The following is a 13,272-nucleotide window of genomic DNA, read 5'->3' on the forward strand; positions in this document are numbered from 1 at the left end:
GGTGGTGGTTGATGAGAAAATGAACATGAACCAGCAGTGTGCGCTTGCAGCCCAGAAAGCCAACTGTATCCTGGGCTGCATCAAAAGGAGCTTGACCAGCAGGTCACAGGAGGTGATCCTGCCCCTCTACTGTGCTCGTGAGACTTCACTTGGAGTACTGTGTACAGTTCTGGTGTCCTCAACATAAAAAGGACATGGAACTGTTGGAACAAGTCCAGAGGAGGGCCACGAGGATGATGAGGGGGCTGGAGCTCCTGTATAAAGACAGGCTGAGAAAGTTGTGTCTGTTCAGCTTGGAGAAGGCTACATCGAGACCTCATAGCAGCCTTCCAGTATCTGAAGGGGGCCTATGAGGATGCTGGTGAGGGACTCTTCATTAGGGACTGTAGCGATAGGACAAGGGGTAATGGGTTAAAACTTACACAGAGGAAGTTCAGGTTACATATAAGAAAGAAGTTCTTTACTGTGAGGGTGGTGAGGCACTGGAATGGATTGCCCAAGGAAGTTGTGAATGCTCCACCACTGATGGTGTTCAAGGCCAGGTTGGACAGAGTCTTGGGTGCCATAGTTTAGTGTGAGGTGTCCCTGCCCATGATAGGGGGGTTGGAACTAGATGATCTTGAGGTCCTTTCCAACCCTAGTTATTCTATGATTCCATGGGTAAATGAGTAAACCACAACGTAAAAGCATTGTCAACTATGAATCACTTGTACAGCCCTGAAAGCCCTGAAACTAGTCTAGCATTTACACTGTTTCAATCAAAGGTATGGCATCTTTTCAGATGAAAAGAAGAATCAGCACTGAATTTCCTCTAGTGTTTAGAACATAATTTCTAAACAACTCCGTGCACCGTGTTTTGTAGACATTGCTACAGTGATAAACTCTCTGCATTCTTCATGCAAATACTGAGTGAGTCTCTAAGTCTGTCACTGACATTTCACAATTTCACTATCAATGGATAATTTTCACTGACAAGAACATACAGCCAAGCATTTTCAGTTGGTTTTCAAACGTACCCTGAATAAAAAGCATCTGAACAACATTTCTCCCTTCTCGCATGCACATCAACTTCAGTATATGTAACTTAAGGGGAAACACTGGAGGAGCTAGGATACTCGGTGGACAAAATATTAAAATCAATCAACACTTCAGAAGGTAACAATTACCTTATGTGAGTTCTTAAAAGAAAAGGAGCAGGCAAACCACAAGTTTTTTGTCAGAAAAATATTTTAACACTTTGGGGATTCATTCCTAAATCCGACATGAAATACTGCAGCATGACAAATATCTGTTTGTGTTAGTAGGTGCTATTAAAATAATTGTCAAAACTGGGTATTCTAGTTTAAGCAAAGACTGCAGCCAGTACCATGAAATATTGCATTATTAAGGAATATTTACTATACCATATGAAATACCGGAAGCATCTTTTTAGTGGCAAGTTAGAGTTACATATTAAATACTTTGGTAGAGGTTTTGTTTACTTCATGTATCAAGATTAAAATTTTTAACAGAAAAAAAAAGTACAGTAGGAGCCCAGTGTCCTTTTAAATGTTCCTGGGAAATGTTTAAATGCATAATGCAAACTTAATTTTCTCATTTTTCAGATTTCCAGCTGTTTTTTTTTTTTTTTAAGCATGGTCAAAACACTTTCATTGTTCTAACTGTTGCTACTTTGGTGAGTTAAACTAATCATGTTTCTTTTTAAGGTAATATGGTGATAATTTCTTGAAATCCATTATTTTTAATTGCAGTATAGTTTGCAAACTGCATTGCAGGTGTTCAGTTCTATCTGGAACTGAAAAACATTAAGTGTGATTAGTTTTAGGAAGATTGTAAATGTTTATCATTTATATGCATTAACACTGGACATTGCATAAAAAAACCCACAAGAAAGTTCTAAAATAAGGGAGCAGAAGTCACTGATCTTCACGATTATGAGATACAGTGTCTGAGAATACAGAAAGAAAAACACTAGCCAGCATTGTTCTTCCCAGCATGTTACAAAACAGCGTAAAATTTAATCTACAAATGATCTAGATCCACCAATCCTTAAGAATAAAAATCTAAAGAGAAAATATTTTCACAACTAGAAAGAGAAAAATACATCTTCTGTTACTTGATAATTTAGCTAAAGGAGAAATGTTCCTTCAGTCTTCCATACTGTTACTAAACTCATTGTAATACTCTTATTCATTAAGCACAATTACAGCACACAATGTTATGTAACTAATGCATATGGATAATGTTTGTTTTCATCAGAGAACACCAATATGATACTTTGCAAGCATATATATACACATAACCTTTAACAATCTGACAGATGCTACAGTAAGAGAGAAAGGCAGATGCTCTGTGAATATTCTTTAGAAAGATGGATTTATCCGAGCAATAAAAATCAGGAGTGGCACAAAATGAGACAAAAGAAGTTAGTAAACAAATTGGTTTTGTTCTAAAGGCAAGGACACAAGAAGCATGATGGAAGCTGAACTGCATCTAACAAGAACTACCTGCTTCTACTTTGTGTTCAAAAAACAGGCTCTGAGGGGTGAAATTCTATTCTGGTTGATCTTTTGTGAATGCAGAATAGGAAAAAAAAAACAACATTCTGGAACACCATGGAGAAAGTAGTTTGGTATTTGGTAATCACCTGAATGTGGAAGGAGGAAGTAGGCACTGAAAATAAGGTCTCTGTAATAATTTGTATCTGACATGGGCAAGTGATGTTGACCTGAGACTAATAATGGAAGAATATATTTTAGTGGAAACTATCATAAAAGAATTTTGACATGGTTTTGAAATGTTTTTGACATGATAACATGCCTGATTTTGACATGGTTTAGTGATGGACTTGGCAGTCCTGGGGTAAAGATTGGACTTGATGGTCTTTTTCAAACTAGTTGGTTCTATGATTCTATATCTAACTGTGATAAGTGTATGAACATACATGACTAGATATGTTTCAAAAATTCACCTGGCCAAATATATTAGGACATCATAGCCATGGAGAATACTGGAAAACGGGACAATATGACGTGAGACATCAAGAATGCACCAATTCAGTTCTGCAACACAGCTGATTAAGCTCACAAAAATGGGTTTTTAAACGTTGACATTCAGTTGAAACTTAACTGAATTGTTCACTCCTCTGAGAGATAATATTTCAGACCTTCTTTGAGCAAATAACATTGTGATAACTATTTTCAGTTTCCATAAAATGATTTAAAAGTGTAATCTCAAAATTGCTATTTATTAAGAGTTTGTTTGACCTTTTTTACCTATTTATTTTAATGAAATTTGCTATTCCAATGTAATCACGGGATCCTCATGAGATGATGAGAAAATGTGGCTTTCAGTGAGCATATACCACCGTAAGGACTCTCAAGGGCAGTATGATCTAAACATAAGGGCACTGATTCTAGTTTTTTTAAATTCTTAAGAATTTAAATAGAAGCAGTCATATGTCTGAAAACTCTGTGTCTCAAGCTTGCTTTAATTGTATCTCCTTAAAATAATGTACTGTAAACGAGACGCTCACAGTTGTAATGTGATACTGTGAAAGATCACATTAGATTAATGAGTGTGAGTCTCAGGTATTACAACTGCTCTTCTGCAAGAAGCAATAATACAGTAGGTATTACTGCTTAACAGAGGCTATTCCCTCAGAGAACCTATAGGAACAGCCAGGACTGAAAAGCATTATTTGGAATAAGCTGGCAGTTCCTGTTCCGTATTTTGACTTACAGAGTAGATCAGACTCTCCCACATTTTCACATATTATTTGATCTATCATTTTCTTGCAGCCTGTAGTTGACACGTAAATTTGCAGGTCTCCTTCCTTATCGTAAGTTTTCAAACTATAAAGGAACTCTTTATTATTTTATCTGTGTTAGCCAAGTAGCTGGATTTCACAAATTTTTACTATAAAGGCTTCTTAACCTTTTCTTTTTAATGCAGTTCCTGCCACTGGCATGTTAAGTGACCGCAAACAGGTAGCAAGTTCATTACTATTTGGTGCACTTTGGAAAAAAACATAAATTCATGCTGTGATAATCTTATATTAATGAATGAGTAAGAAAGAGCATATAAGTAACATTTGGAATTTTAGTTGGTTACTCTTATTTTCTGTCCTTGCTAGTTTTTTGTTTGCTGAGTGTGACAGATAAATTGTGGTAATGTGATATTTTGCTATCCAAGAGTGTATGTGCATAGAAAAAAGTAGGGAATCAGAGAAAATTTGAAAAAGCATGCAAGAGTTCACACAAAATACATTATACCTTGGTGGATGCATTCAAATAGATGTACAACTGCCTATAGAGTGAATGAAGGAATTCTTGGTGTTGGTTTTACAAGCTGTAGCAGATCTTAGACTTTAGGCTGAAAATCCATATAAGCTAAAATTTGCAAAGCAATTTGTCAATGTGTTCTGGAGAATATGGCATCATAGAAACTACTTTGTGAAACAATTATATTACTTCCTGACCTACCAGGGATGATGCCATTCACTATTGTTTCTGTTGATCACATTTTACCATCTAAATGGTTCAAAGGCTGGAAATATTAGTACTAAAGTCATGATTTCTAGCATTTTCATGCCTAACTTGGACTTTTCTTAAAGCTAGATGCACTGGATTGCAAATGCACTCAGCCTGAATGAACCCAGCATAAAGTTTCTTGAAGGAAGAAAAGGGAAAACCAGAACATATGAACATTCATGTAGAGAAAAGGCTCGATATAACACTGAATAATGCATAAGCATAAACTTGACCTCTGCTTTGGAGTCTGTTCCTATAGATACCTTTAGGCTGAATCATTCTCACTATGGTTCCTAGATGATAACAAAAGCGAGAAGCAAGATGATATACGTTTCAACCTCTACAATAAATGTTATAAAAGGTCTCTTAAGAGTTAAAAAAAAAAAAAAAGAATACAAAAATAGACCAAATACATTTAAAGAGTATACACCATTAAGACACATTAGGCATAATTCAGGAAGTCCCTAATCATTTGACTGAAGAAATCCTAAAGTAGCAGCTGGCTAGAAAGGCAAATGGAAATATACTTTTGCTACCACTAGACACATCTTTGTTCTGGTTCAATATTAGCACTTAAAGTCCTCATGATTCATCTCAATACATCCAGAAACCAAAAGCTTTCCTTTGAATCCTACTTATAAGCAGATGAAGAAAGGTCTGAGGTAGTTTTGAGGTCTCATCTGGAAAGCAGTCTTGTAATTCTTCAAACTTCTTTTAAAATTCTTGTACTGACTGGCCTTGTATTAGCCAGCTGTACAAAGTATACAGAGAGCTCATGTGTTTTGGTGAGCTCTCAGATATGCAGGTATTTGATATATTCTTTTGGAGACTACAAAGTATGGCTACTAAGACTGAGGAACGTTCCCCAAAAAAAACAAATTGGATGAATACAAATTCTTCCTAAAGTGATCTTGAACTGATGCATGGAAAAAAAATCAAGATTTGTATATTGAGGCCATCTGAACTGTGATTGAAAACCTTCATACCATCAAACCTCTTTCACTTCCTTTCTCACTCAAAAGAATTCAGTGATGCACTGGGTAGTACAGCACAGCAGTAACACATATTACAAAGAAATACAAAATTTGTGAACTATTACATGAAAGTATAGTGTGAGCCCTAAGGACAAAAGCACAAAATCTAGTCTTCATACATCTGTGATGTTCCAGCAGTAGGACTGGAATTACTTTTACTTAAATTAAAAAAAAAGAAAAAAGAAAAAAAGGTTGACTTGGCAGACATATGGGTTCACTTAATGCTGCAATATTTAACACCTACTACTAGGTCTGGACATTACCTTAATGATAATATTGCTTCTGTGCTTCTTTAAAGAAGATACTTGTGCTACAAACATCACAGTTTCACAACAAATCTCCATAATTAAAATACCAGCAGCAACATGCATATTATTAGTGACAATGGTAACAACTGATGTCCAGTCCCTGAGAAAACTATGATGGTTCCATCTGAAAGTGAGAAACATACTTCTCTCCCTACAGACTGTGAACAATGAGAACTGAAAAATTACATATTAAAAAAAAAAACAACCCAAAAAACAAACCCAGAAGGAGATACAAGAAGCATTGCTTTAGATAATGAAACACAACTGGTTAATTGTGGTTTATATCATAATAGTGGTTGCTCATTGGAATATTATTACTGCAGTATCAATCACACTAACAGTAAAAAAAGCTGCTGTAGGTAATAATCAGTAACACATCATTCACAAAATAGTGAAATGTATTCCCCTTGAGTACCTTTTAAATTCGTAACAATTTTACTATCCACCAAAGAAAACCAGTTTGCAATAGGAATCTATCTGAATACTTCATCAGTATTCATATCCATTTTAATTCTTAAGAAAATATAAATAGATCCCTGAGTAAAGATGTAGTATACCCAGCATCTCTCAATCCAATCTTCCTTTGAAGATATTGAGGACTTCTACTGAAATATAACTTCCAGATTCCTCTAGCTAAACTTTTTAAATTAGTTCTATGTCACTTGTACGCAAAATAATGTAAATATAAACTCTGTATATCTTTTACAGCTGGACATATTAGACTCTAGAAGCTATAAGATGCATCTGGAATACATATTTTATTCTTTTCCTCTGAATTGCAAATATTCAAGGAAAATTTTGTAGAAATTAAATCCTATTTTGCAATAATGCTTTAGTTAGCTGTTGCTATTTTCCTCTTCTATGCAATAGTGATTAGGAATTGTATTGAAAAATATATAAAAGAAATTCCAAACTTTCAAAACTTTCACTGCTAGTGAAAAGATCATGCTTGATCATTAGATCAAAAGATCATGGAAGATCATGCTGGGCATTAGAAAGTTACAATTTATTTCTAAGGCTATCATTGACTTATTGTGGGATCCTAAATTTCCAAACTTCACTGCATGAGTTAGTTTTAAATAGCATGCTTGAATTATTATACTTCAGTTTAGTTTGACTGAGAACACAGCAAAATAACATTTAAAGTTCAGAATACAGCAGGAGAAGCAGGTCACAATGGCTGCTTTAGTAGATGACAAAATGCAAAAGAAGCATTTATATCCTCAGTGCATTACTAGATCAAAACACCAACACCCCAGTGCTTCAAGATGTACACACTTGTAAAAAAAACTGAGGTTAAGGCAAAGAAAATAAATAGATTTTGAAGTACAAAGCAGAGTGAAGAAAACCGTGGGTCACTCTCCTTCACAAAAGCATGTCAATGGCACACATTGGTCTGTACAAACACTCATAAGAAATGCCAGAATATACAACTGTTGAAGAGAAAAAAATCTTATTATACAAATGTGTTAAATACAGTTAAGAAATATCATTGATCTAGTCAGAAGTTGTTTTTTGGTTGTTTGTTTTTTTTGAGGTGTATTAATCTGTTTCAAAGTTGATATAGTTTACAAGGGAAAATGTAGTACACAAGACTGACATTTACTTAACATATTTGTGCTTGTTATGAAACTTGGACAATGAGAAACAAGACAATATACATATAGATAAAAACAAAGCTGGATGTTTTTATCATTTGGAGAGTATTCACAAGATGATTTTGGTAATTTATAGTGGCTAATAAAGGAGCTAAAGTCAAGAAGGAAAAATTAAATCTAAAAATGAATATGTACTGGATGTACCTAATGTTAGTGTGACACTGCATGTGATGTGATGAGACTGATATTTAACAAGGATGGGTTTCAATAGGAATACTTATCTAAACACAAATAATCAATTAGATGGTTGATTATCTGGTTTAGACGGTTTACTAACAGGTCTGCAGCTCTTAACCCCTCTGTCCACCAATTATTACTGCAAAATAAGCAACCCCATATCATTCTTCCAGAAGGAACCAGACTATTAAATTCTTAAAAATTAATCTAGATGTCTCTCCTGGTTTAAAACATCAGATTTTATACTTTATTATTTCTCAAAGAAATTAAGTAATGTAAATAATTCCAATTTCAATTTTTCTTTTCACTTACAATTTAATTACAACATAACGTTTAGACAATATAATACCTAGGATATAGTGTTTACATTTGGAAGTTTTCAAAAAAAGGCCAAAAATAAATGGAGGAAAAGCTTAAGTGTAATGGTAACCACAGTCTAGCTTATCTGACTATTTCTGAATGCAGTTTCAAGCAATTATATGAATATGTTCATACTGTGATAATGCAAAAGAATAGAAACATATGGCTGGAAAGGAACTCGAAAGATAAGCTGTCTGCCCAACCCATTTGTACAGTCCTGCCACAATAGCCCTCTCAATACCTTGTGAGTCAGTTTATTATCAAGTACAGCTCCACTTAGCACTGGAAATATTCCTTGTACCAAAACAGTCTCTTTCTGGTTGCATTTTAAGCCAATTATTTCTCATGTAATCCATTACAGAAACAAAGAGGGGATGTCTTGTTTTTTTGTGCAGCTTTTCTACAGTTGAAAGATTACTCTTCAGGCTAAGCGGTCCTATTTCACCCTTGTATTTCCTTGCAAGTTCAAGCTATTGCCAAGAAGCCAAAGCCCTCTTTGCTGACACTGCTTCTGCATACAAGCATTTTTCCTGCATGATGAGAGGGATTGACTAGCACATTACAACAGTTCTGACCCCTCAGTCTTCCTCCATGAGTCTCATAGTCACTTTTGATCTGCTTACAGTCACAATGAAACTGGTCACGGCTGCACAAATGAACAGTCCCAGATAACTGTCATTTGGCTAGATGGCTTTAGCAACATCCCTCAGATTTAAGCTCCTGGAAGACAGAGGCTTCCCACAATATTACATCCATTCAGTAGACTGAATTTTTCATTGCAGAAGTGAGTCACTCATGGACAATACATCTCTTCCTCGTGGGAAGGCTGATCATTAATCTCACAGCTTTTCCAGCCTGCCAGGTATTAATTTTATTTTTAATCCACTCTCATTAGGCTTGAAACTTTTATTACTGAGGGCAGCACTGTAATGCATCACTGTCTGAGTAGGGACCATTTCCCTATGAAGACCTGTAAGCAAAAACTTCTTCTTAGCCAGGTTTTCTCTGTTCTCACTAGGTGTAATTGTGGATCTTACTAGCTTGTTGCCTATCATCCTATCCACACCCTCCAATCCCAGGTTAGTTATGTGGCTCTTTATCTTTTAGGGGACCCTCCTGCCAACCTGGTTTTTTCACTCTGACTTGGTAGAAACAGAATGAGAGGCAGGTAGCTGAAGACTGCAGATAAATCTGTTTTGTTCCTATGCTTTCAGTCTATCGCAAGGCTTCTGAACTTTCCCATGAAGAGTTCAGTTTGCCAAGTTTTCATTATTTCAGGACTCCTAATTTCAGTAAAAAGAAAATTTGCAGTTCATACTCTGGTATTTAATACGAAAAAGGGGTAATAAAATGACAGACAAAACAATACATTTTACACAACTGTATGTAACACGTGAGACAATTAACTCTATTGACAGAACCTAATGCCCCATAGAAATGTAGCTAGTGATTTTAAAAATACATTTAACATTTATACCATATCTGTCTAAATAAATTCCCGATGGCAAAGTTCAATAAATCGCCTGAGTGACAGTGGCATAGACAAATTCCTTTACCTGAGGCGAAAAGCTAAAGAGGTTTTCTGTAGTCTTTACAGGAATTATACTTTTCACCACCCCACTACCAACCCAAGTCTGTGTGGGTGGATTATAAGTAAAATTATAGGAGCACCTAGTCTTTGCTGTATTGTGTCACATTTCACTTTTTCTGTCTAAAAGAATTATACAACTTTATTCTCTTGGAGGTCTCAGGAAGAACAGTGATATTTATGAGACAATTTGGTTGACAGCACCAGACAAAAACTGTTTATAAGCTAAAAAAAAAGAAAAAAATTAAAAAAATCCAAACAAACAAAAAAAGCCACTTGCATTACATTACTTCAATACTTCTTTTGACACATGATGAAATAGCTGTTGAGACATTAGGTTCACATAATAATGAGCTAGGTATTAACACGATTTACAAATTTTATGATAAAAAAATAAATATTTTCATGTCACTGTGAGATAGGCATAAAAACAGTTTTTTTCATTACTTGTTTCTTCTCAAGGCTCACAATTCATCTGTACAATTAATACCTTTTATTTCACTTGAAACACTTAAAATTACTTCGCAGTACTTTTATATTAAGAGGTCATGTACTCATATTTTGTAAAATACGTCTAGTCCCTACTTATACACAATGAGGCTTACTATACTCTGCATTCAGGTCAATCACAGACTCACTCTAGCACTGTACTTTAGTTAGGCTCTGAGCTGCTTTTCAATGATAAACTCTTCTTCAACAAACCTTTTGCTTTGCCATAAGTAAGGAAAAACTTGACACTTCTTAACCTTTGTCTTAGAAGCTGCTGAGCCATTAACTTGAAAAGTCTTGAATTTAGTTCCCTTCTAAAGAATGCAGTTCCTCCTACTTATCTCAAATTTCACGGCATAACTAAGAATTCATTATTAAAATACTAAGCAAAAATACTCATGGGTTTTCTCAAGTATTTTCTGGTATTTCTGAAAAGGAATGCTCAAATACTGTCATACACAAGTGCAAAGACCTGTGTATCTGTTGGACCATGGCTGAAAAGCAGGGCAAGGGGTAGAGTATATCAAAGTACCAAAAAGAGTGTGGTACAGTTTTTTGAAGAAACTTTTTTTTTTTGATGGTAAATACTGAACTACATTTGAAAACTATTTAAATTTTGACTGTAATAATGTTCATTGACATTGTAGTAATTGATTATATATTTTTCTTGCCTTGGATATGACCTTGTAATCCTGAAAAAGTAAGAGTTTTGAATAATTCAGCATCAAGAGAATTTCCCCCTCATGAATTACCAATTTCTTGGCAATAAGAATGACTAAGACGAGCACTGAGGTTACTACAAGTAAATTTAAAGATGAGTTTTGCTTTAATGTGTGTTTCAGACTTGCCTGTAAGGAAACTATGGAATTTTATTGGATTTCACTGGATTACACTGGGCTAGATATAACCTTTGAAAAGAATTTTTCAACAGAAAACAAAAAAAGGGTAAAAAAATTTCAAATTCCTTTAAACATGACATATTGTTTAATGAGTAAGAGTTCTCACATGGAATAAAATTTCAAGAAGCATTTTTAAGATCTTTCATTGAAAATACATCTTTGTCAATAAATTTCAGAACAACAAATCACTAACTGCATTTCAGGAGTAAAAGAGATTTTTTAGTCAGAAGTGTAGATTTTTGCTATATCAATAGTTCTTGTAGTCCAAAGGAAAACATGGCATTATATGCTAATAAAGGCAAATAATATCATTTCACCTTTCAAGGTATTAACATGTGTCATATTCTCTATGTTTCAGCAATAAAAAATCAATATCAAAGGAAGAATAATCCATATAACACTCAAATTATTTGAAGAAATTAAATCATTAATTTTCCCACAATGCTCCCTCTCATTACTAAAGTTTTTGTTATCAGTGATAGAGATTATCTTTCCTGAAAGAAAAAGGAATGGCACAGATATGCTTAGAAAATTACTACAGCAGTATAGTTAAAAGAAATATAAGGAAACACATTATTCAGCAAAGGTATAATGAACAATGAAGACTGTGGAATGGGTATAAGAACACAAAAGCTAGCATTTACAACAAGTGAAATGCATACGTCAAGTTGCAACAAAAATAGATGTATAATGTGTAAAATTGTATGTAGTTACATTGTTATATATTGTCATGATGTAGAAATTAGCTATATAAACTTGCAATTATTACAATAACACTTAAAATAGTAATATATATTAGCGCTGTGTGTTTTTTGGAGAATTTAACACTGCAAAAAGCAATTAAGGAGCTGAATAATATCATGTCTATTCATAAAACAATAGGATGCTGTGAGAGCATAAGCTCAAAGCAAAAGAAGAAAATATCCCAAAGAGAAATGAAGGCAGCAATTCCTATATCAAATACAGAATTATTTTTTCACTAAGAATACTAACTGTTCTTAGCAGTAGTTAGGTGGGTATTAACACATACAACACAATTTGCAAAAGATTTAATTTTTAGCTGGTCATAACTGAATAAAATAGTAATGAAATAAAGTCATAGTTATGCAAAGATAGTTTTTAACCCTGAAACCATATTTATTGGGTGTTCTAAGCCACAGAGGATTTACTATTTCTACTTAATATTTATTTAATCTAGAATACTCCTGTATTCAGCAAATGGATGTGTCTATTTAAAACTCTTCTTGTTAATGTAATGAAGTCTCCTGTCTAGTCTCCTAACATGTTCCAACTTTACTCATGATTGTCACATAAATGGTGACAATCATCTGTTTACAATTCACCTTTTAAATAAATTCTGATCCAAAAGAGCACTCAATACTTTCACCTCTTGTCACTGTCTACCAATAATTTTCTTTTCAATATTCAGTGAACCAACCCTTTTCTTGTCTTCCCTATTATCACTGGTGTATATCAAACCCATTCCTTTTCATCATTACTGAGGAAATCTCAAGTCCTACTATCTTTCCAGTTCTACATGCTCATGTGATACTTACTGAGCTGAACCTTAACACTGAATTCTACTCTGCTATTTCTTTCCTCTGATTTAGGTTAATTAAGAGTTCATCATTTAGCCAAGGCCTTTCTTACACTTTTTTTTTCCAGTAGACTAGTAAACAGAACAAAGACAAACAAATACAGAGAACTGCTAAGAAGCTGATGACAGTGATAAAAAGAGTTTAAAATAGTCCCACGATTAGTAATAACTTTTCTTGTCTTCCAATGCTTAAGACAGAAAATATCAACATGCAAACAATGTAAGATTTTTTTTTTTTAAGCTGAAAGGCTAATGCATTTGGAGCTACAGGTTTCTTCAAATCCATGTCTATTCAAATCCAACAAAACTCTACCCCCAACCCAGCATGCCTCAGAGTTGTTGTTCTGATCAGATAAAAACTTGACAATTGAAGCTACATAAGGCTATTAATGCAGTGAGTTTATTTACTATTAGATGATAACTTGGTCAAGATGAAAACTGCCTTCTAAATTGCTCCACTGTAAAGACTGCATGGTATTATAACCAGGAGCAAGTGGGAAGTTTTTATGAGTCCATTTTCAGGGTTTAAAAACACCCTAAAAAACAAATGCAAAAACAAATGCATAAGCTGTGATTTGTTGTGATTTGTTCTACGAACTTACAATGGTACTGGGAAGAGGGAGTTGCATC

The 13,272-nt window shown here is 34.4% G+C and overlaps 1 protein-coding gene across 1 annotated transcript in view; it reads right to left on the bottom strand.

Annotated features, from left to right (window-relative positions):
* SNTG1 (syntrophin gamma 1) overlaps positions 1-13,272 on the bottom strand; it is a 306,725-nt gene that overhangs the window by 61,573 nt on the left and 231,880 nt on the right. The gene's annotated exons all lie outside the window — the stretch shown is intronic.

Source organism: Melopsittacus undulatus, chromosome 1, assembly GCF_012275295.1.
Source record: "Melopsittacus undulatus isolate bMelUnd1 chromosome 1, bMelUnd1.mat.Z, whole genome shotgun sequence".
NCBI classification, from domain to species: domain Eukaryota; kingdom Metazoa; phylum Chordata; class Aves; order Psittaciformes; family Psittaculidae; genus Melopsittacus; species Melopsittacus undulatus.